The sequence below is a fragment of the Bombina bombina genome, chromosome 8, assembly GCF_027579735.1.
Source record: "Bombina bombina isolate aBomBom1 chromosome 8, aBomBom1.pri, whole genome shotgun sequence".
In the NCBI taxonomy this organism is placed as follows: domain Eukaryota; kingdom Metazoa; phylum Chordata; class Amphibia; order Anura; family Bombinatoridae; genus Bombina; species Bombina bombina.
The window spans coordinates 201,638,459-201,662,261 of record NC_069506.1 but is presented as its reverse complement, the minus strand read 5'-3'; the positions used below and the strand labels follow the sequence as shown (position 1 = coordinate 201,662,261).

General features: G+C 40.6%; 1 protein-coding gene across 1 annotated transcript in view; it reads left to right on the top strand.

Annotated features, from left to right (window-relative positions):
* Positions 1–23,803, top strand: part of RIC8A (RIC8 guanine nucleotide exchange factor A) — a 172,838-nt gene that overhangs the window by 51,004 nt on the left and 98,031 nt on the right. The window lies entirely within an intron of this gene.

Genomic DNA, 23,803 nt, shown 5'->3' with positions numbered 1-23,803 from the left:
AGTTTCTTAGTTTAATGGTGGTATACCTCAGATGAGTTTTGATGCCTTCACTTCTATAATAGATGAATGAACGTCAGTCTACTTTCTTTTAAATGTATTCCTAGGACTAGGGACTATTTTGATTTCTTTGTATCCTCCCCAAGTTTTCTATTGAAACGGTGTTTCTACTGCTGATGCTCACAGCTTTATCTTGCTCCTCTTTCATGGATCCAATGGATAAGCTCTCTGAATAAGCCTTTAAAAACATTTTCTCAGTCGGCTTGTTCTATTTATAACTATTCTCTTGTGCACAAGCAGCTTACATAAGGAACAACAGGATGGCTTCTGTTGAATGCTTAGGTCTTCTCACGTTAAATGAGATTTTGTATAAGCTATTAGCCGTCTTATTTTTCTGTCATGCACCCATAGCTATTTGCATTTCTATTTGGATGCTAAGATTATTGCCTTATAATTAAAAACCTACATTTTTAGATAACAGAAAACTAAATAGATCTCTCTCTCTCTCTCTCTCTCTCTCTCTATCTATCTATCTATCTATCTATCTATCTATCTATCTATATATATATATCTCTGCTTTAAGATTTATTTTTTAAAATATATATTCTTTTCCCTATAAAATGAAAGTGAACTAAAGAGCTTGATACATATAGCAACAAAATGAACAACGTTAAAGGGACACTCATGAAAATATTAAACTTTAATGATTCAGATAGAGCAGCATTTTTAAACAACTTTCCAATTTACTTCCAATAACAAAATGTGCATGTGCACAGTCCTTTTTTTTATTTAAACTTTTTAATTCACCAGCTCCTACTGAGCATGTGCAAGAATTAACAGACTATACGTATATGCATTTGTGATTGGCTGATAGCTGTCACATGATACAGGAGGAGTGGAAATAGACATAACTGAAATTTGTCAGAAAAACATCTGCGACTCATTTGAAGTTTAGACTAAGTGCTATTGCATTGTCTTTTTTTTCCATGTATTTGTTGATTATGCAAATCTACTACATTTACTGGCCCTTTAAAGTGAATATAAAGTTTCTTAATGTTATGCACGGTATATACAATTAGTCTGCAAAACATTTTTCTAAGAAGTTTTATTTGTAAAATATTTACCATTTTGTGAAGGGAAACACTGGGCCGTTCCCCAGCCCGCATCTCATTCTTCATTTAGCTGAGCGATAACAAATCCAGCTTCATCCATCTGTTGCGTGCCCCACGAGCTGGACACCATGTGGGGCACGAAATAATTGGATTCATTATCGGACAGCTAAATAAAAGATGAGATGTGGGCGGAGGAACGGTGCAATGTTTACCTTCACAAAAAAATTAATAATTTAAAGTGCCCCTGTTTTGCAGATTAATTGTATATACTGTGCATTCCATTAAGAAACTTTACTGAAAAACGTATTCTTACCTTTTGAAGGTATGAAAACTGGATAACATTTAGCAAAAACAAAAGGGTCCATTCCAGTCAATGGGAAATCCTTTGCAAAGTGCATCACACAGGTTTTCATGGAGTTTTCAATTTTGGATCCCAATCGAAATAATAATAAAAAAAAATTACCATTTATTTTATAGTTTTTTAACTGCTACTTTTGAAAAAGAATGCACGCACTACCACTTCCTTCATTGAGCTATAATTGTAAGCAGTGAAAGGTGTTGCGTGGAGGTGGAGGGAGCACAAACTTTTCTGCTTGGCTCACAAGAAAAAAAGTGTAAGAGGAGCCGGGTGGATTATCAGTAGGTTAAGTAAAGATTAATAGGTTTATTTTTCACTAAAAATACATTTTGTTACCATATAGAAGGGTTTTAAATACCCCACACTAGTCTATATTAAACAAATAGGACTTTTTGTTATCTTTTAAAAATGTCCATATTTGTTTATGATTATGACAATGTTTGTGGATGTTTGAATATGCTAATTCTAAAATCAAAATTATACGAAATTAATTGCGCACGTCATAAATCCTTATTATTTGTTATGTGAATAACATGCTGGATGTACAGGGTTTAACCAACCCTGCAAGTCACCAGTTTGGCACAGAAAGGGTTAACGGACCCTTTCCACCTTAACCAGTTTGTCACAGTCTAGTCACTGCAGGCAAGCCTGTGACTTAATTCAGTGGGTGCAGGGGTTAAATAACACTCTAGTCTGTACTAGACCCAAAAAAATGCCCAAACTCCACTATAATGCCACCTACACTAAACTATCTCCTCTGACACCACTTTAAGGTTATTATATGGGAAATCCTAAGGAAAAACCCAAACATTCCAAAGCACAATTTGGCAAAAATCAATCTAAAAACACAATACTGTTATTACCAGTCTCTTCTGTAATGTGGTTCAAATATTAGACAAAGGCAAAAGCTTAATAAAGAAGCATTTATTATTAACAAAAAAGAGTCACAGTGCATTTATATATATAAAAAAAGGAGTTAAACACAATTACACACAAAAGCAAAACGGTTTTTGAAATACAAATACAGAACTTTATACTGTACTAGCTTAGATATCTGTCCCAAGCGCAGGAAAGATGGTCACTTATGCAGTTTTATGCAGCCTCCCATGTAGAATGACCACGTTCTTAGCTCTCTAAAATATTTTATAAGTAATATCAGGTTTCTAACTCTGCATCTTCTGGGAAGGCACACAAGAGTCTGGGATTTTACAAGGGGTTATAAATTTATGTCAAACTAGCTGAAAAAATATTTTACAAAGACTTACATTATATTTTACATTCAGGTGCTGCTAACCCAGAAACTCTATAATGAACCATACAGGAAATATACAAATTAATCTGGGACGAAATATGATGTCTTAAATGCATAATATTTTGAGAAGTTGTAATCTGATTTGATTTAGCTCTAGCTCTTAATTGACCTAAGGGTTATTTGGTGAAGAGGGGCTCTGTCTCATATCACTCTGTGTTGACATCTTGGGCCATAAACTGACTTGAGGCACCAGGTCTCTGGATGTATGTAAAAAAAATATCACTCTACTGAAAGGTAAAACATATTTGACATTAGCTCTTTTTAAGGATAGACATGGGGAAATACTCATCTGGTAAAATAAAATGATTAACAGAGAGAAAAGGTTAACACCTCACAACCTAAAATTATGAGGTCTTTATGACACATGGCATTCAGCAGTAATAGACAGTCTTTAATCAATACTGAATTAATTATCTTCCCTTAGGGCCCAATGCTTTTGTAAAGTGTCTGAAACTTCTTGGGATAACCTACTTTAAAAAGCCTCCAATATGATTGTCCATGTGTGTAACAAGATTTTGCTATTTTTATCATTTTCTAATCCTGAAGGCTCAGCAGGTTTTCTTGTTGATTTGGAATAACTTTGAAATGGGGAAAAATAGAATGTTTTTGTAAACAAGTTCAAATTTTTTGGAATGAGGGAGAAAATGTGGTAAACACAAAAGGCACTTCAAACACAAGCCAATAATTCAGCCAAAATGTTTGCTTTTTTTTTTTTTAAAGACGTATACAATAGTGCGTTTCTGTGTTTCAGGCCCTGGACAGAGCTTTTCATCAGGAGTGCAGCGTATTTGTCTGTGACACAAGTGCATTGTTAATGTTGGATGCTTTGTCCTGTTGAAGAATTTCCTGAGAGTATACACAGATATTTGAATAATAAACAACATTTTTAAGTAGTTTGGTAGTATCCTCATAGTGGTGACAGATTCAGACAATGTGTTCCAGCCTTGAACATTTAAAGTGAAAGTAAATCCTAGCATTTTATAAACGCTAGGATTTACTATTGAAACAAATAACGGGGACTTTCATTCATGAAGTATAAGATACTTCATATTGAAAGCTCCTTTATTTGATTCAATCGATCGCCGTTTTTACCTTGTACAGCAGCCCACAGCAAAAAAAAAATTGGCTAAGAGCAGACGTTTTCACCTCCTTAGCCAATAGCAGTGCGGTAAATCCGGCTCCCATGGGCGCCAAGCCGGATTTACCACACGGCTATTGGCTAAGAGGTAAAAACGTCACCTCTTAGCCATTTTTTTTTTTTTTGCCGTGGGCTGCTGTACAAGGTAAAAACGGTGATTGATTGAATCAAATAAAGGAGCTTTCTACATGAAGTATCTTATACTTCATGAATGAAAGTCCCCTTTATTTGTTTCAATAGTAAATCCTAGCGTTTGTAAAACGCTAAGATTTACTTTCACTTTAATGCAGAAATGCGATAAGAATCAGCATGGTTTTACTTCAGGAAGATCATGTCAGACTAATCTAATTGACTTATTTAATTATGTAACTAAACTATTATACCAAGGTGAAGCAGTAGATGATGCGTATCTAGATTTCAGCAAAACATTTGACACTGTCCCACACATCAACCTAATTCATAAAATGTATTTCCTTGGCCTAAAATAAAAAATTGTGTACTGGGTAAAATGCTGATTTAAGGATAAATGACAGAGTGCCTTAAGAAATTGAGTGCATTCAGCACGGGGATCAGTTACAAGTGCTGTTCATCAAGGGTTATTTCTGGGGCCTGTTTTGTTTAAAATATTTATCAACAAAGGGCTACAGGGGAAGGTGTCAGTTTGCAGATAGAACATTAACTCTATAACAAATGTTTCTGAGGCGTGGACCAAATGAAAAGTAATATCTAAAAACTTGGAGGACTAGAATTAACTTGTCCACAAAATGTTTAGCCATTCAACTGTGTTCAGCTCGGGAGTTGCAGTGCTTATGGTTCCCGAGATGGATTTAAAGGGACATTCCAGTCCAAAATAAACTTTCATGATTCAGACAGGGCATGTAATTTTAAACAACTTTCCAATTTACTTTTATCACCAATTTTGCTTTGTTCTCTTGGTATTCTTAGTTGAAAGCTAAACCTAGGAGGTTCATATGCTAAGTTCTTAGACCTTGAAGGCCACCTCTTATATGAATGCATTTTGACAGTTTCTTCTACAAGATATGACGAGTCCACGGATTTCATCCTTACTTGTGGGATTTATCCTCCTGCTAACAGGAAGTGGCAAAGAGCACCACAGCAGAGCTGTATATATAGCTTCTCCCTTCCCTCCACCCCCAGTAATTCTCTTTGCCTGTATAGTAATAGGAAGAGGTAAAGTGAGGTTAGTTTAGTTTCTTTAATCAAGAAGTTTTTTATTTTCAAATGGTGCCAGTGAGTACTATTTTTCTCAGGGAAAGTGAGGATGCTTCCTGCCCTGATGTTGATGATCTTAGCAAGCATTTTCTAAGATCCATGATGGTTCCCACACCTGCTGAAGATAGTGTAAGAAAATCTTCAGGGTGGAGACCGGTGTGTTGCTACAAGCAATTTTGAGGTATGTTCAGTCTTTTTGTTTCTGGGGAGACTTGATGCACAGAACAGGCTGACATTATCCCCTTTATGGGGAGGGGTAAGCATTATACACATGTATTAAGAGATGGTGTACCTGGAATCCCTTTTCTTTTTATTACCATACTATGCTCAAAGGATTAGTGGCTGATAAAGAGGGGCTTTGACGCTGGGAGTTGCGGTTATTTTTTTTAAGGGGTCATGTTATGCAAGGCACATGGCTTAATGTGTGCAGTGGTTTTCCCTTACTGTACCGAGTGTTTTTAAGAGGGCACATGGCTATAGGGGACATGTTTGAATTTTTTATTAGGACCCATGCGGGTCTTGCCGTTCTGACATTACGTCCACGGTGGTCGGGGCCTATTTTGCGCGCTCAGACGCGCAGTTCAGTGGATCGCATGGGCGACAGAGTCCTGTTCTCTGGGGAGGCCTGAGTGTTCCGGACTTCAAAAGGGGCCTGAATAGCTTCTCGAGCAGCAGCAATCACATTCGGGGGCAGGTAGGCGCCACAGCTCTGCTCTGTGGTGCAGGGGCCCAATTAGAGTTAAAACATACTTTATTAGTTAAACATCATTGTTATATTGGGTTACCAAATTGAAGCAAGTGGATGCAATATTACTAGAGTGTTTTTGAGCATTTGTAAATAAATTTAATGCTAAAAACACGTTTTTTGAACGTTTCAGAAAAATAATTGCGGTTTTAAAATTTAAAGGCGCAGTACACTAAAAGTTTTGGCATTAATTTTTTTCTATAATTGGAATCAAAGCAAAAGTTTTTTAATAAAAGAACTTCTATTTTAAGAGAGAATCTGTTTAACATGCCTGACACTGAGGAGGAAACTCCTTGCTCTCTGTGTTTAGATGCCATTGTGGAACCCCCTCTAACTTTTTGTCCCTCATGTACTGAGAGGGCCTTGCAGTGCAAAGCAAAACATTTTTCTCTTGTTAAGTGTATCCAGTCCACGGATCATCCATTACTTGTGGGATATTCTCCTTCCCAACAGGAAGTTGCAAGAGGATCACCCACAGCAGAGCTGCTATATAGCTCCTCCCCTCACTGCCATATCCAGTCATTCTCTTGCAACTCTCAACTAAGATGGAGGTCGTAAGAGGACTGTGGTGTTTTATACTTAGTTTATTTCTTCAATCAAAAGTTTTTTTTTTTTAAATGGTACCGGAGTGTACTGTTTATCTCAGGCAGTATTTAGAAGAAGAATCTGCCTGCGTTTTCTATGATCTTAGCAGAAGTAACTAAGATCCTTTGCTGTTCTCACATATTCTGAGGAGTGAGGTAACTTCAGAGGGGGAATAGCGTGCAGGTTTTCCTGTAATAAGGTATGTGCAGTTAAAATATTTTTCTAGGGAATTTGCTAGAAAATGCTGCTGATACCGAAGTAATGTAAGTAAAGCCTTAAATGCAGTGATAGCGACTGGTATCAGGCTTATTAATAGAGATACATACTCTTATAAAAGTGTATTTTAAAACGTTTGCTGGCATGTTTAATCGTTTTTAACATATGTTTGGTGATAAAACTTATTGGGGCCTAGTTTTTTCCACATGGCTGGCTTGAATTTTGCCTAGAAACAGTTCCCTGAGGCTTCCCACTGTTGTAATATGAGTGGGAGGGGCCTATTTTGGCGTTTTTTTGCACAGCAAAAATTACAGACACAGACATCCAGCTTCTTCCTGCATGTTCCAGGACATCTCTGGAGGGCTCAAAAGGCTTCAAAAGTCGTATTGATCGAGGTAAAAGCCACAGTAGAGCTGTGGCAGTTGTTGTGACTGTTTAAAAAACGTTTTTGTCATTTGTTATTCCGTTTTTGGTATTAAGGGGTTAATCATCCATTTGCAAGTGGGTGCAATGCTCTGCTAACTTATTACATGCACTGTAAAAATTTCGTTAGTGTAACTGCATTTTTTCACTGTTATTTCAAGATTTGGGAAAATTTGTGTTTCTTAAAGGCGCAGTAACGTTTTTTATATTCCTTGTAAACTTGTTTTAAAGTGTTTTCCAAGCTTGCTAGTCTCATTGCTAGTCTGTTTAAACATGTCTGACACAGAGGAACCTACTTGTTCATTATGTTTGAAAGCCATGGTGGAGCCCCATAGGAGAATGTGTACTAAATGTATTGATTTCACCGTAAACAGTAAAGATCAGTCTTTATCTATAAAATAATTATCACCAGAGGGTTCTGTCGAGGGGGAAGTTATGCCGACTAACTCTCCCCACGTGTCAGACCCTTTGCCTCCCGCTTAGGGGACGCACGCTAATATGGCGCCAATTACATCAGGGACGCCCATAGCGATTACCTTGCAGGACATGGCTGCAATCATGAATAATACCCTGTCAGAGGTATTATCTAGATTGCCTGATTTAAGAGGCAAGCGCGATAGCTCTGGGGTTAGGAGAGATACAGAGCGCGCAAATGCTGTTAGAGCCATGTCTGATACTGCCTCACAGTATGCAGAACATGAGGACGGAGAGCTTCAGTGTGTGGGTGACATCTCTGACTCGGGGAAACCTGATTCAGAGATTTCTAATTTTAAATTTAAGCTTGAGAACCTTCGTGTATTGCTTGGGGAGGTATTAGCTGCTCTGAATGACTGTAACACAGTTGCAATTCCAGAGAAATTGTGTAGGCTGGATAGATACTATGCGGTGCCGGTGTGTACTGACGTTTTTCCTATACCTAAAAGGCTTACAGAAATTATTAGCAAGGAGTGGGATAGACCCGGTGTGCCCTTTTCCCCACGGGACTTATGGCTGACGGTGGAGGGTGGAGGTGGAGGGAGCAGTTTCTACTTTAGCAAAGCGTACCACTATCCCGGTTGAGGACAGTTGTGCTTTTTCATATCCAATGGATAAAAAATTGGAGGGTTACCTTAAGAAAATGTTTATTCAACAAGGTTTTATTTTACAGCCCCTTGCATGCATTGCGCCTGTCACTGCTGCGGCGGCATTCTGGTTTGAGGCCCTGGAAGAGGCCATCCAGACAGCTCCATTGAATGAAATTATTGACAAGCTTAGAACGCTTAAGCTAGCTAACTCATTTGTTTCTGATGCCATTGCTCATTTGACTAAACTAACGGCTAAGAATTCCGGATTCGCCATCCAGGCGCGTAGGGCGCTATGGCTTAAATCCTGGTCAGCTGACGTGACTTCAAAGTCTAAATGACTCAACATTCCTTTCAAGGGGCAGACCTTATTCGGGCCTGGCTTGAAGGAAATTATTGCTGACATTACTGGAGGCAAGGGTCATACCCTTCCTCAGGACAGGGCCAAATCAAAGGCCAAACAGTCTAATTTTCGTGCCTTTCGAAATTTCAAGGCAGGAGCAGCATCAACTTCCTCCGCTTCAAAACAAGAGGGAACTGTTGCTCATTCCAGACAGGCCTGGAAACCTAACCAGTCCTGGAACAAGGGCAAGCAGGCCAGAAAGCCTGCTGCTGCCCCCAAGACAGCATGAAGGAACGGCCCCCTATCTGGAAACGGATCTAGTGGGGGGCAGACTTTCTCTTTTCGCCCAGGCGTGGGCAAGAGATGTTCAGGATCCCTGGGCGTTGGAGATCATATCTCAGGGATATCTTCTGGACTTCAAAGCTTCTCCTCCACAAGGGAGATTTCATCTTTCAAGGTTATCATCAAACCAGATAAAGAAAGAGGCATTCCTAAGCTGTGTGCAAGACCTCCTAGTAATGGGAGTGATCCATCCAGTTCCGCGGACGGAACAAGGACAGGGATTTTATTCAAATCTGTTTGTGGTTCCCAAGAAAGAGGGAACCTTCAGACCAATCTTGGATCTAAAGATCTTAAACAAATTCCTCACAGTTCCATCATTCAAAATGGAAACTATTCAGATCATCCTACCCATGATCCAAGAGGGTCAGTACATGACCACAGTGGACTTAAAGGATGCCTACCTTCACATACCGATTCACAAAGATCATCATCGGTTCCTAAGGTTTGCCTTTCTAGACAGGCATTACCAATTTGTAGCTCTTCCCTTCGGGTTGACCACTGCCCCGAGAATTTTTACAAAGGTTCTGGGCTCACTTCTGGCGGTTCTAAGACCGCGAGGCATAGCGGTGGCTCTGTATCTAGACGACATCCTGATACAGGCGTCAAGCTTTCAAATTGCCAAGTCTCATACAGAGATAGTTCTGGCATTTCTGAGGTCGCATGGGTGGAAAGTGAACGTGGAAAAGAGTTCTCTATCACCACTCACAAGAGTCTCCTTCCTAGGGACTCTTATAGATTCTGTAGAGATGAAAATTTACCTCACGGAGTCCAGGTTATCAAAACTTCTAAATGCTTGCTGTGTCCTTCATTCCATTCCACGCCCGTCAGTGGCTCAGTGCATGGAAGTAATCGGCTTAATGGTAGCGGCAATGGACATAGTGCCATTTGCGCGCCTGCATCTCAGACCGCTGCAATTATGCATGCTAAGTCAGTGGAATGGGGATTACTCAGATTTGTCCCCTCTACTAAATCTGGATCAAGAGACCAGAGATTCTCTTCTCTGGTGGCTTTCTCGGGTCCATCTGTCCAAGGGTATGACCTTTAGCAGGCCAGATTGGACGATTGTAACAACAGATGCCAGCCTTCTAGGTTGGTGGCGCAGTCTGGAACTCCCTGAAGGCTCAGGGATCGTGGACTCAGGAGGAGAAACTCCTCCCAATAAATATTCTGGAGTTAAGAGCAATATTCAATGCTCTTCTAGCTTGGCCTCAGTTAGCAACACTGAGGTTCATCAGATTTCAGTCGGACAACATCACGACTGTGGCTTACATCAACCATCAAGGGGGAACCAGGAGTTCCCTAGCGATGTTAGAAGTCTCAAAGATAATTCGCTGGGCACAGTCCCACTCTTGCCACCTGTCAGCGATCCACATCCCAGGCGTAAAGAACTGGGAGGCGGATTTTCTAAGTAGTCATACTTTTTTCCGGGGGAGTGGGAACTCCATCCGGAGGTGTTTGCTCAACTGGTCCATCGTTGGGGCAAACCAGAACTGGATCTCATGGCGTCTCGCCAGAACGCCAAGCTTCCTTGTTACGGATCCAGGTCCAGGGACCCGGGAGCAACGCTGATAGATGCTCTAGCAGCTCCTTGGTTCTTCAACCTGGCCTATGTGTTTCCACCGTTTCCTCTGCTCCCTCGACTGATTGCCAAAATCAAACAGGAGAGAGCATCGGTGATTCTGATAGCGCCTGCGTGGCCACGCAGGACCTGGTATGCAGACCTAGTGGACATGTCATCTCTTCCACCATGGACTCTGCCTCTGAGGCAGGACCTTCTAATACAAGGTCCTTTCAATCATCCAAATCTAATTTCTCTGAGACTGACTGCATGGAGATTGAACACTTGATCCTATCAAGGCGTGGCTTCTCCGAGTCAGTCATTGATACCTTAATACAGGCTCGGAAGCCTGTCACCAGGAAAATCTACCATAAGTTATGGCGTAAATATCTTTATTGGTGTGAATCCAAGAGTTACTCATGGAGTAAGGTTAGGATTCCTAGGATATTGTCCTTTCTCCAAGAGGGTTTGGACAAAGGCTTATCAGCTAGTTCTTTAAAAGGACAGATCTCTGCTCTGTCTATTCTTTTGCACAAGCGTCTGGCAGAAGTTCCAGACGTCCAGGCATTTTGTCAGGCTTTGGTTAGGATTAAGCCTGTGTTTAAAACTGTTGCTCCTCCGTGGAGCTTAAACTTGGTTCTTAAAGTTCTTCAGGGAGTTCCGTTTGAACCCCTTCATTCCATTGATATTAAACTTTTATCTTGGAAAGTTCTGTTTTTGATGGCTATTTCCTCGGCTCGAAGAGTCTCTGAGTTATCTGCCTTACATTGTGATTCTCCTTATCTGATTTTTCATTCAGACAAGGTAGTTCTGCGTACCAAACCTGGGTTTTTACCTAAGGTGGTTTCTAACAGGAATATCAATCAAGAGATTGTTGTTCCATCATTGTGTCCTAATCCTTCTTCAAAGAAGGAACGTCTTTTGCATAATCTGGACGTAGTCCGTGCCTTGAAGTTTTACTTACAGGCTACTAAAGATTTTCGTCAAACATCTGCCCTGTTTGTCGTTTACTCTGGACAGAGGAGAGGTCAATAAGCTTCGACAACCTCTCTCTCCTTTTGGCTTCGGAGCATAATACGCTTAGCCTATGAGACTGCTGGACAGCAGCCCCTGAAAGGATTACAGCTCATTCTACTAGAGCTGTGGCTTCCACCTGGGCCTTTAAAAATGAGGCCTCTGTTGAACAGATTTGCAAGGCTGCGACTTGGTCTTCGCTTCACACCTTTTCAAAATTTTACAAATTTGACACTTTTGCTTCTTCGGAGGCTGTTTTTGGGAGAAAGGTTCTACAGGCAGTGGTTCCTTCCGTTTAAGTTCCTGCCTTGTCCCTCCCATCATCCGTGTACTTTAGCTTTGGTATTGGTATCCCACAAGTAATGGATGATCCGTGGACTGGATACACTTAACAAGAGAAAACATAATTTATGCTTACCTGATAAATTTATTTCTCTTGTAGTGTATCCAGTCCACGGCCCGCCCTGTCCTTTTAAGGCAGGTCTAAATTTTAATTAAACTACAGTCACCACTGCACCCTATGGTTTCTCCTTTCTCGTCTTGTTTCTGTCGAATGACTGGATATGGCAGTGAGGGGAGGAGCTATATAGCAGCTCTGCTGTGGGTGATCCTCTTGCAACTTCCTGTTGGGAAGGAGAATATCCCACAAGTAATGGATGATCCGTGGACTGGATACACTACAAGAGAAATAAATTTATCAGGTAAGCATAAATTATGTTTTTGTAAAGAAAATATGTCTAAGGATGATTCTCAGTCTGAGGAGAATCAGGGTATACCGCTAACTTCTCCCCAAGCGTCACAACCTTTAACGCCAACCCAAGCGACGCCTGGTTCTTCAACCGCGTCTAATTCTTTTACTCTTCAGGATATGGCTGCAGTTATGTCAACTACCCTTACAGAGGTTTTATCTAAGTTGCCAGTATTACAGGGTAAACGCAGTAGGACAGAAGTCAATGCGAATACTGAGTCCTCTAATGCCTTATTAGCTATTTCCGATGTACCCTCACAGGGCTCTGATTTGGGGGTCAGGGAACTTTTGTCTGAGGGGGAACTTTCCGATTCGGGAAGTGCGGTACCTCAAACAGACTCGGACACCATGTACTTTTAATTTAAGCTTGAACACCTCCGCCTGTTACTTCGGGAGGTTTTAGCGACTCTGGATGACTGTGACCCTATTGTGGTGCCACCAGAGAAATTGTGTAAGATGGACAAATACTTAGAAGTACCTGCCTACACTGATGTTTTTCCGGTTCCTAAGAGAATCTCGGAGATTATTAAGAGGGAATGGGACAGACCGGGTATTCCGTTCTCGCCCTCTCCTAATTTAAAAAAGATGTATCCCATATCTGACACTGTTCGGGACTCATGGCAAACAGTCCCTAAGGTGGAGGGAGCTATATCTACCCTGGGGAAGAGTACAACTATTCCTATTGAAGACAGTTATGCTTTTAAAGACCCTATGGATAAAAAATTGGAGGTTCTTCTAAACAAATTGTTTATTCATCAGCGTTTCCTCTTACAACCAACGGTCTGCATTGTCCCAGTTACCACTGCGGCAGCCTTCTGGTTTGATGCTTTAGAGGAGTCTCTTAAGACTGAGACTCCCTTAGAGGATATATTAGATAGAATTAAGGCTCTTAAGCTGGCTAATTCTTTTATTACAGATGCCGCCTTTCAGATTGCTAAATTGGCAGCTAAGAATGCTGGATTTGCTATTTTAGCGCGTAGAGCGTTATGGTTAAAATCTTGGTCGGCTGATGTGTCATCCAAGTCAAAGCTTTTGGCAATTCCTTTCAAGGGGAAAACCCTATTCAAGCCTGACTTGAAGGAAATAATTTCTGACATTACGGGAGGTAAGGGTCATCTCCTACCTCAAGATAGAGCTACTAAACTGAGGGGTAAACAAAATAATTTTCGTTCCTTTCGGCACTTTAAAGGAGTCCCCTCTTCTTCCTCGTCTTCCGCCAAGCAGGAAGGGAATTTTGGCCAGACTAAGTCCATCTGGAGACCCAACCAGAATTGGAAGAAGGGTAAACAACCCAAGAAGCCCGCTGCTGCTACCAAGACGGCATGAAGGGGTGGCCCCCGATTCGGGACCGGATCTAGTAGGGGGCAGACATTCTTTCTTTGCCCAGGCTTGGGCAAGAGATGTTCAGGACCCCTGGGCAATGGAAATAGTGACCCACAGGTATCAACTGGAATTAAAAAAATTTCTCCCAAGAGGGAGATTTCTTCTTTCACGATTGTCTGTAGACCAGATAAAAAGAGAGGCGTTCTTATGTTGTGTAAAAGACCTCTCTACTATGGGAGTAATTCGTCCTGTCCCAAGTCTAGAACAAGGGCAGGGGTTTTACTCAAATCTTTTCGTGGTTCCCAAAAAAGAGGGAACATTCAGACCCCTTTTTAGACCTCAAAAGTCTAAACAAGTTTCTCAGAGTCCCATCTTTCAAGATGGAGACCAATAGAACAATTTTACCAATGATCCAGGAGGGTCAATATATGACTACCGTGGACTTGAAGGACGCATACCTTCATATTCCTATCCACAAGGACCATCATCAGTACCTAAGGTTTGCCTTCCTGGACAAACATTTTCAGTTTGTGGCTCTTCCCTTCGGGCTGGCCACAGCACCCAGATTCTTCACGAAGGTTCTAGCGTCTCTTCTGGCGGTCCTCAGACCGCGGGGTATAGCAGTGGTGCCTTATCTGGACGATATTCTGATCCAGGCGTCGTCTTATCAGCTAACAAAATCTCATACAGACACAGTGTTATGATTTCTGAGAACTCACGGATGGAAGGTGAATCTAGAAAAGAGTTCACTACTTCCACAGACAAAGGTTCCCTTCTTGGGAACTCTGATAGATTCTGTAGCTATGAAGATTTTTCTGACGGAGGTCAAATAGTCAAAGATTCTAAATACATGCCGTGCCCTTCAGTCCAATCCTCGGCCATCAGTGGCTCAGTGCATGGAGGTAATTGGATTAATGGTGGCGGCAATGGACATCATTCCATTTGCTCGGTTTCATCTCAGACCACTGCAACTGTGCATGCTCGGACAGTGGAATGGGGACTATGCAAATTTATCTCCTCCGATAAATCTGGACCAAGAGACCAGAAACTCTCTTCTTTGGTGGTTGTTGCCGGATCATCTGTCCCAAGGGACGTGTTTCCGCAGACCCTCATGGGTGATAGTGACAACGGACACCAGTATACTAGGTAGAGCTGCGCATCTTCACCTGTCTCACGATTCGATTCGATTACGATTATCATCGTAACGATTCGATACGATTCGATTCTACGATGCATCGCGATGCATCACGATTACTGCACTATTTCTGCCCAATTTTTAAATTTTTCAGAAAAAAAAATTCAAGAAGTCAAAGTATTGAAATAAACTCTTTTTTTATTTTATTAGCTCAAAAAAGGACACTCTTCCTGTGGCAAAGTCTGAACACAGCAGACAACAACAGTTTATAGAACAGTAAATACTAAATGGCAATTGTTGTATTGGTTTGGAAACAATATTATGGCATCAAACTGTAGTTACAGAGTACGTAGTGTAAAAAGTGCAGTGCTCACAGTGTACTTCTTCAGTAAAAGAAAATATTTAAATGTATATATTATATATAGTAAGTAGTACACTATACACTTGTAAAGAAACATGAACAACAAATAAATGTCTAACCTATCTATGTTGGTTTTAATTTAATTTCTTTACTTACTTAGTAATAATAATATAATAATAGACATTAAATTAAAACCAAAATAGATAGGTTAAGCTTAAGTTACCACCATAATACCTTATTTGTGTGAAAATTGTCCTCAGAAAACAAAACATAAATCCCTTATAGGTACAAAATTACAGGTGCAGTCCACTGTGCCTTCATGACTGTCAATTTGTGGCAAACAAACATCACGTGAAGAATCTGGAACACAACACACAGCACAGAGTGTGCACACAACACACATGTGATTGTGACATATACAATTAGTTTACACACAGTTACAGACTTACAATAGTACTAGAGAGAGAGACATTTAAAACAAGTAGCATTGAACTGAACTACTATAACTACAGTTTCTTCTTGATGATTATATTATCTTTATGGGATCACAAATATAATTAGTTAGTTATTAGTTACTGTTAAAGCAGTACTACACACAACTGAACAGTGACTGAGTCTGTCACTGAACAGTACACAGCAGTCACACACAAACAAACAATACATAAAAAAGGACACAGACATCAAGGAGTAAATCATGGTGAAGAAAGGGTGGCACGCCACTCACCTGAGGTGTGTGTGCTTTATTTTTGTATTGTGCTGTTGTGTGTGGCACTGTGTGCTGTGTGTGCTGTACTGTCTGTAGTGTACATTATATTTGTGATCCAATCAAGATTTACTCAAAGTTTACTCAAGGCTTTTCCTTCCCCTATAGTGGTTTGGCTTCAGTCTCACTCTCTGCATAGTGCACTCATAGACAGTTAGACAGTCACACTCACTAGACACTCAGACACTAGAGAGACAGTGGGACACACACACAAACAAAAACATTCAAAGGCACCACAGCCACCCAGTCAGCCACAGTCACACTCACACTCATAGACACTTAGACACTGGGACAGACACACAATCACATACAAACAAAAACATTCAAAGGCAGTTAATACACTCATCTCACACACACTCATAGAGAATGAGATACATACAAACTTTTCAAACTGGCACTCACTCACTCACAGACACACTCACACACTCATAAAGAGACAGTTAGACACTGCAGTACACACATTGTTATTGTTAACTGGTTGGTTATATTCGGTTAACCCCTACAGATCTGCCTGAGAGTGGGTGGGATGGCATTTGGGATTGGGATCATAAACAAAAACATATGATATCTTTCTTAAAGGGTCTATTTAAAATAGACAATTTTTAGTGTGAATGAATAATATTAATAATCCCTTATGCAGTGTGCACTATGCACTCACTGCATTGCAAACAATACAGGGGTGTGCTGTAAACAATAGCACAACATCTACAAAACAGAGCACTTCCTGATTGGCAAATTTGGCAAACATCACAGTAACACTAGAAGTAGTAATAGACATTATACAACAAGTAGCATTGAACTACTAGATTTACTAACTTTGATTATCTTTATGGGATCACAAATATATTGTTACACAACACACACACAGTCACAGTCGCACACAGTCAAACAATACCAAAAAAAACACACATCATAAAAAGAGTGAATCATGGTGAAGGGTGACACTGACTGACACGCACACATGAGGTGTGTGCAACTGCAGTTGTGTGTTGTTTCTTTTGTATTGTTTGTGTGTGACTGTGACAGTGAGTGACGTGGTCGGTCGTGTCGTGTAGTGTACTAGTATATTTTGTGATCCAACAAAGATTTACTCAAGGTTTTAAGCTTCATTTTTCAAAAAGCTATAAGCTATATAACAGTAACAAATATAAAATAACTTAACAGTAGTCTGCACTGGGCAGTGGGGCACACAGCACTTTCTTCTGGATGTGCCAAAAAACATTCAATATTAATATTATAAACCTGAATCACTACTCAGAATTATGGAATATGTAGGTTTTTCTGTAAAAACACTAGTTGATCCACATGCTCTGGTTTGAGGGTGCTTCTTTTTGCCGTTACCACATCTCCTGCAGTGGAGAAAACACGCTCTGCAGACACGCTTGTACCTGGGATACACAAGTATCGCTTTGACAAATGAGAGAGGAGGGGAAATATGACCTCATGTACATGCCACCATTTCAAAGGGTCTTCAGTGAGAGGCAGAGATGGGGCTTTACAATATTTCTCTATTTCCTCTTCAGCCTTGGCATAGGGGGTCTTGGGTTCTATTGTACCTTCAGTGTCAGTGAAAGACTGTCCCAGCAAAGTCATGAGAAGCGATGTGGACTTTCTTTTGGGAGGAGAAGGGTTATCCTCCTCGATGGCTGATTCTTCTTCCAGAGTTTCTTTTCCCTCAGGCAGTGGCACTTCATCCACGTTTGTCCTCCTAGATGTAACTGTACTAGTACACTCAATCTGTGTTTGAACAAAAGAATAGAAAAAATAGCATTCATTATTACCTCGAGCAGCCAGCCAGCTAATGCTATGTGTGTGCTCAGAGAGACAGTAGTGCATAAATAAATGCATGCAACAGCTCACATCTATTAGGAAGGACTCGGGAGTGGACGGAGGAGGAGGAAAGTTGACTGACTGTGGCGTTTTCAAACTGACTTATATAATAAACCTTGTACTCATTAAACTAGCTACTAATCAAGCTACTGCAGTGATAGCTAAGCCTATTTTGTATGGATGATGGTATGTTTTATGTTTGTTTTCAATTTATAAATTTTTCAAGAAACATGATGCAATTAAAATTACCTCCAAGGATGCAGCCTCCTCAGTCACTCCTCTGTATATCTCCAATCTCTCCTCCTCTGTGAGAATAAAAGGCAGTCCCTTAAAACGAGGATCCAGGGCAGAGGCTGTATAAAGTATCTTCTTCTCTGCCTCACTGCTGTACCTCTTCAGGAGATCTGTTTTGATGGCATTCTTGATCTCATGGATCATGGGTGTGTCTCCCATGGTGTCTGTCATGTTCTGGAGCAGTTGTGCATTTAGAGGGGCAATGAGAGAAACAGTTGGATTGCGCTCTTCTGACATCAGTGTGGTTGCATCTTTCATTGGCTTTAATGCACTCACAGCATCCTCTGCATTTGACACATCTGTTTCGTTGAGAGTGCAGAGATCTGACTCACTTTTTCTGACTTCTGGAGACAACAATGTGGCACAGATTGCAGGTTGCTGTTCTAGGAACCTCTCGACCATGTCATATGAGCTGTTCCACCTTGTTGTCACATCAGTTATCAGCTTATGATTCTTCAGGCCAAGACATTTCTGTTTTTCTTTCAGACAGTGGTTTGCTGTAGTGCTGCGGTGAAAAAATGTTGATATTCGTCGCACTCTGCCTAAAAGCCTGGAGAGCGTGGCCACTTTCAGCGCCCGCTGGGATGCGAGATTCAGTGTATGGGCGAAGCATTTTACATGAGGGAATTTTCCAACTTGAGCAGCAACAATCATATTCGAAGCATTGTCGGTCACAAGCACTACAGATTTATCGGACAGCTGCCATTCTTCCACGACACGAGACAGTAGCTCCGCCAGATGAGAACCCGTGTGAGACTCATAAACTGCTCTCGTTTGCAGCACATGCGACAAGATCTTCCAGTCCTTGCTAATGTAATGTGCAGTTACTGTTACATAAGACTCCGTCGTGACTGAAGTCCATGAATCACACGTTAGTGCGACTCGACTGGCTTGGCTCATTGATGCAATTACCTGAGCTTTTGTTTCTTGGTAGAGTGCAGGTATAACGTTTTCTGTTAAGTGATTGCGTGACGGGATCTTATAACGTGGCTCTAGTGTCTTCAACAGGTTGCGAAACCCAAGGTTTTCCACAACAGAGTAAGGCCGTAGGTCCTTCGCTATGAAAGTTGCCACAGCTTTGGTTATTCTCTTCCCTTTTTCAGAGTTGGGTGGCAAAGTTGACAGCATTGCATCAATTCTTGGCTGATGAGCTTCAGCTAGTCTTGTTATTTCCTTGGCAGTGGCACTGGCGGCAGCGGCAGGTGTTAGCATCTCAGAGTGAAAACGTCTAACGTGATTTCTCAAGTTAGTAGTATTCCCTAGGTATTTAATTTTTGTGTGACAGGCTTTACAAACCGCGTGTGTCTTGTCCAATTCGTGCTTTCCAGTATGTTCATAAAATCCAAAATGTGCCCAGATGCTTGCTTTTAAAATGCTAGGTGCATTTTTTATCTCTCTATCTTTTTTGTCTCCCTCTGTCATTTTAGCATGACATATGTGACGGATGATGTTGTTGTCAACGTCAAACTCTGTCAGTGTTAAAAAAAAAAGAAAATACACTAAGTTCCAGTTGTCAAAATCTCAAGCCGCAAATGTAAAATCAAAAAGTACTAGTAACTTCAACTACTTTGCCAATGCCATACATTTTGCGAACATAAATTTTAAAACAAATTGCATTGTGATAATTGCAGGGGACATCACTCACTCACTGACACTGTAAGTTACTGTAATATATTACACACTTAAAGGTGCAAAAACCCAAACATTTACTTTCATGATTCAGATAGAGAATACAATTTTAAATAAACATCATAACTAACTTCTATTATTTAATTTGCTTCATACTTCTCAGATATCGTTTGTTGATGACATATTAGCAATGCATTGCACTTGCACAGCACACACATTACTTAGTATATAATACTTTGTGCACAAGGAGGAGGCTCAGGCTATGCATTTCAACAAAGGATAAGCAAATTATATAATAGGGAAAGTTGTTTAAAATTGCATGCACTTTCTTGAATTAATATATTATTAAAATATTAGAACTTCAGACCAGGCCATCCATCCATGTGAAAAACATGTAGATAATAGATACAGATTAGACTAATAGAGACATTATTAGACAATAGTATACTATATTTATTTATCATACATTTTTTATATATGCAAATTATGCAATATTATTCAATAATGCAGCAATTAATTATTATGCAGCAGCCTGAGCCTCAGTCAGCTCAGCATACTACGTTAAGTAAATAAGGCAAGTATTTAATTGTTACCCCTTATTGTGTAATAAATGTGATTGTGTACCCCTTATTGATTTGCTCTTTAAGTAAGTTAATAATTAGTTTACCTATGGCAAGTAGTAGGCAGTTGAGGCAATAGGCAGGCATGGCATTGGCAAAAATGTACAACGTTTTGGTAACTATTAACTAAACAAACAGTTAGTTGGTCTAATTCTCACCATAGGTCTCCTCCTCTGTCTCCCACAAAATAAAAATGAGCCCGCCGTGTAGCTGTAGTATACTGCCGTGTACCATCATCAATCTCAGGCAACACACTCCTGCTTTGCTGCTTTGCTCCTACTGCGTAACTTCGGCACTTCAAGAGACCGCCCATGGAGCGCCCATGTTGCTTTATTGGGTGACGTGACGTCAGTGACGTCAAAACGATGTACCGCGCACTTTCGCGCACTTTCTTTTACTTTTCCTGGAGGCTGGTCACGTGGGTAACGTTAATCGATTATCGCGTCTCAGCGCATCGATGCAGAATCGTTTCGTGCCGCATCGCGATGCATCGTCAAAACGATTATTTTTGACAGGCCTAATACTAGGCTGGGGTGCAGTCGGGAATTCCCTGAAGTCTCAGGGTGTATGGACTCAGGTGGAGTCTCTACTTCCAATCAATATTCTGGAATTGAGAGCAATATTCAATGCGCTTCAGGCGTGGCCTCAGTTGGCTTTGGCCAAATTCATAAGATTCCAGTCGGACAACATCACGACTGTGGCTTACATCAGTCATCAGGGAGGAACAAGGAGTTCCTTAGCAATGACAGAAGTATCCAAGATAATTAAATGGGCGGAGGCCCACTCTTGTTCTCTGTCAGCAACCTACATCCCAGGAGTGGACAACTGGGAAGCGGACTTTTTAAGCCGACAGGCATTTCATCCGGGGGAGTGGGAACTCCATTCGGAGGTCTTTGCCTCACTGATTCTCCGATGGGGCAGACCGGAATTCGATCTGATGGCGTCTCGACAGAATGCCAAGCTCCCAAGATACGGATCCAGGTCGAGGGATCCTCGGGCCGAACTTATTGATGCCTTGGCAGTGCCTTGGTCATTCAGCCTAGCTTATGTGTTTCCACCGTTTCCTCTCCTTCCCCGGGTGATTGCTCGGATCAAACAGGAGAGAGCTTCAGTAATTCTAATCGCGCCTGCGTGGCCACGCAGGACTTAGTATGCAGATCTAATGGACATGTCCTCTCTGCCTCCGTGGAAACTTCCAGTGAGACAGGATCTTCTCATTCAAGGTCCTTTCCAACATCCAAATCTAATTTCTCTGCAGCTGACTGCTTGGAGATTGAACGCTTGATTTTATCTAAGCGGGGATTCTCTGATTCGGTCATCGATACTTTGATTCAGGCACGTAAGCCTTTCACTAGAAAGATCTATCATAAGATATGGCGTAAATATCTTTTTTGGTGTGAATCCAAGGGCTACTCATGGAGTAAAGTTAGGATTCCCAGGATTCTGTCTTTTCTTCCAGAAGGATTGGAGAAAGGGTTATCAGCGAGTTCCTTAAAGGGACAAATTTCTGCTTTGTCAATATTGTTACACAAACGTTTGGCAGATATTCCAGACGTTCAGTCTTTTTGTCAGGCTCTAACCAGAATTAAGCCTGTGTTTAGACCAATTGCTCCACCATGGAATTTAAATTTTGTTCTTAATGTTCTTCAAGGGGTTCCGTTTGAACCCATGCATTCCATAGATATTAAGTTGTTATCTTGGAAAGTTTTGTTTTTGGTCGCTATTTCATAGAGTTTCTGAGCTTTCAGCATTACAATGTGATTCGCCTTATCTTATCTTCCATTCTGATAAGGTGGTTTTACGTACCAAACCTGGTTTCCTTCCTAATGTTGTTTCTAATAATAATATTAATCAGGAAATTGTTGTTCCTTCATTATGTCCTAACCCTTCTTCTAAGAAGGAGCGTATGTTGCATATCCTGGACGTGGTCCGTGCCCTGAAGTTTTACTTGCAGGTGACTAAGGATTTCCGTCAATCTTCTTCATTATTCATTGTTTTTTCTGGAAAGCGTAGGGGTCAGAAAGCTATGGCTACCTCTCTTTCTGTTTGGCTGAAGAGTATCATCCGTCTGGCGTATGAGACTGCTGGACAGCAGCCTCCTGAAAGAATTACGGCTCATTCTACTAGGGCTGTTGCTTCCTCATGGGCATTTAAAAATGATGCTTCTGTTGAACAGATTTGCAAGGCTGCGACTTTGTCGTCTCTTCATACTTTTTCCAAATTTTCCAAATTTTATACTTTTGCTTCTTCTGAGGCTGGTTTTGGGAGAAAGGTTCTTCAAGCAGTGGTGCCTTCCGTTTAGGTTCCTGTCTTGTCCCTCACTTTCATCAGTGTCCTGTTGCTTTGGTATTGTATCCCACAAGTAAGGATAAAATCCGTGGTCTCGTCATATCTTGTAGAAGAAAAGGAAATTTATGCTTACCTGATAAATTTATTTCTTCTACAATATGACGAGTCCACGGCCCTCCCTGTCATTTTTAAGACAGGTTTAGATTATATTATATTTTTTATAAACTTCAGTCACCTCTGCACCTTTTGGAGCTATATATACAGCTCTGCTGTGGTGCTCTTTGCCACTTCCTGTTAGCAGAAGGATAAATCCCACAAGTAACGATGAAATCCGTGGACTTGTCATATTGTTGAAGAACTAAATTTATCAGGTAAGCATAAATTTCCTTTTTTCACCACTAGAGGATGTTGCTTCATGCGTATCATATAGATAACATTGTGCTCATGCACATGGAGTTACCTAGGAGTCAGCACTGATTGGCTAAAATGCAAGTCTGTCAAAAGAACTGAAATAAGGGGGAACAACTAGGGAATGGGTAATAAAGGGATTATCTATCTTTTAAAATAATACAAATTCTGGTGTAAATTTTTATTTTTATTTATTTTTACTATATTATTTTGATATGTCGTTTGCAGAGTGTTATTGCTTTTAAGGACCAAATAAAGAGAGAATTTTTAACACTGCACTCACGGCTGGATATTCTCATTTTCCATTTCTATATATATACACTCCCTTAATAAATCATGTAATCGCTTTATATTAAAATATACCAAATATTATTGACATAAGCATTATCTGGGGGATACTCTGGGGGATTTGTTTACAGTTTTAAACATTTTAAAAAAAGTTTTTTAATGTACTTAAATGCATGTTCATTTTACACATAGCTTACAGTTAGAAAATAAAAAATGGTACAGATAAACTAGAGACAGCTCATAAACAAATATGTTGCATCTCAATAGCATTTATTATTAGTATTTTAAAAGCTTATTATGTGGTTGCTGCATTTCTCAGCTTTTATCACCACATAAAAACTGAAGCTTCCATTAATAAAATGTGCACAGTTGTCTTATATGCACACTTTCTGAGGCACCAGTTCCTTATGAGCATGTGGAAAAGTTCACAATATATACATATGTGTGTTTGTGATTGGCTAATGTTATCACATGATACAGGGAGTAGGGAAAATGGAAATAACTGACATTTGTCAGAAAAAATCCATACTGATTTGAAATTCAGAGTTAGGGGCATATTTATCAAGCTCCATACGGAGCTTTATGCCCCGTCTAAAGACCGCTGCTCCATAACCTGTACGCCTGCTCTGAGGTGGCGGATAGACATCGCCAGAAATCAACCCGATCAAATATGATCGG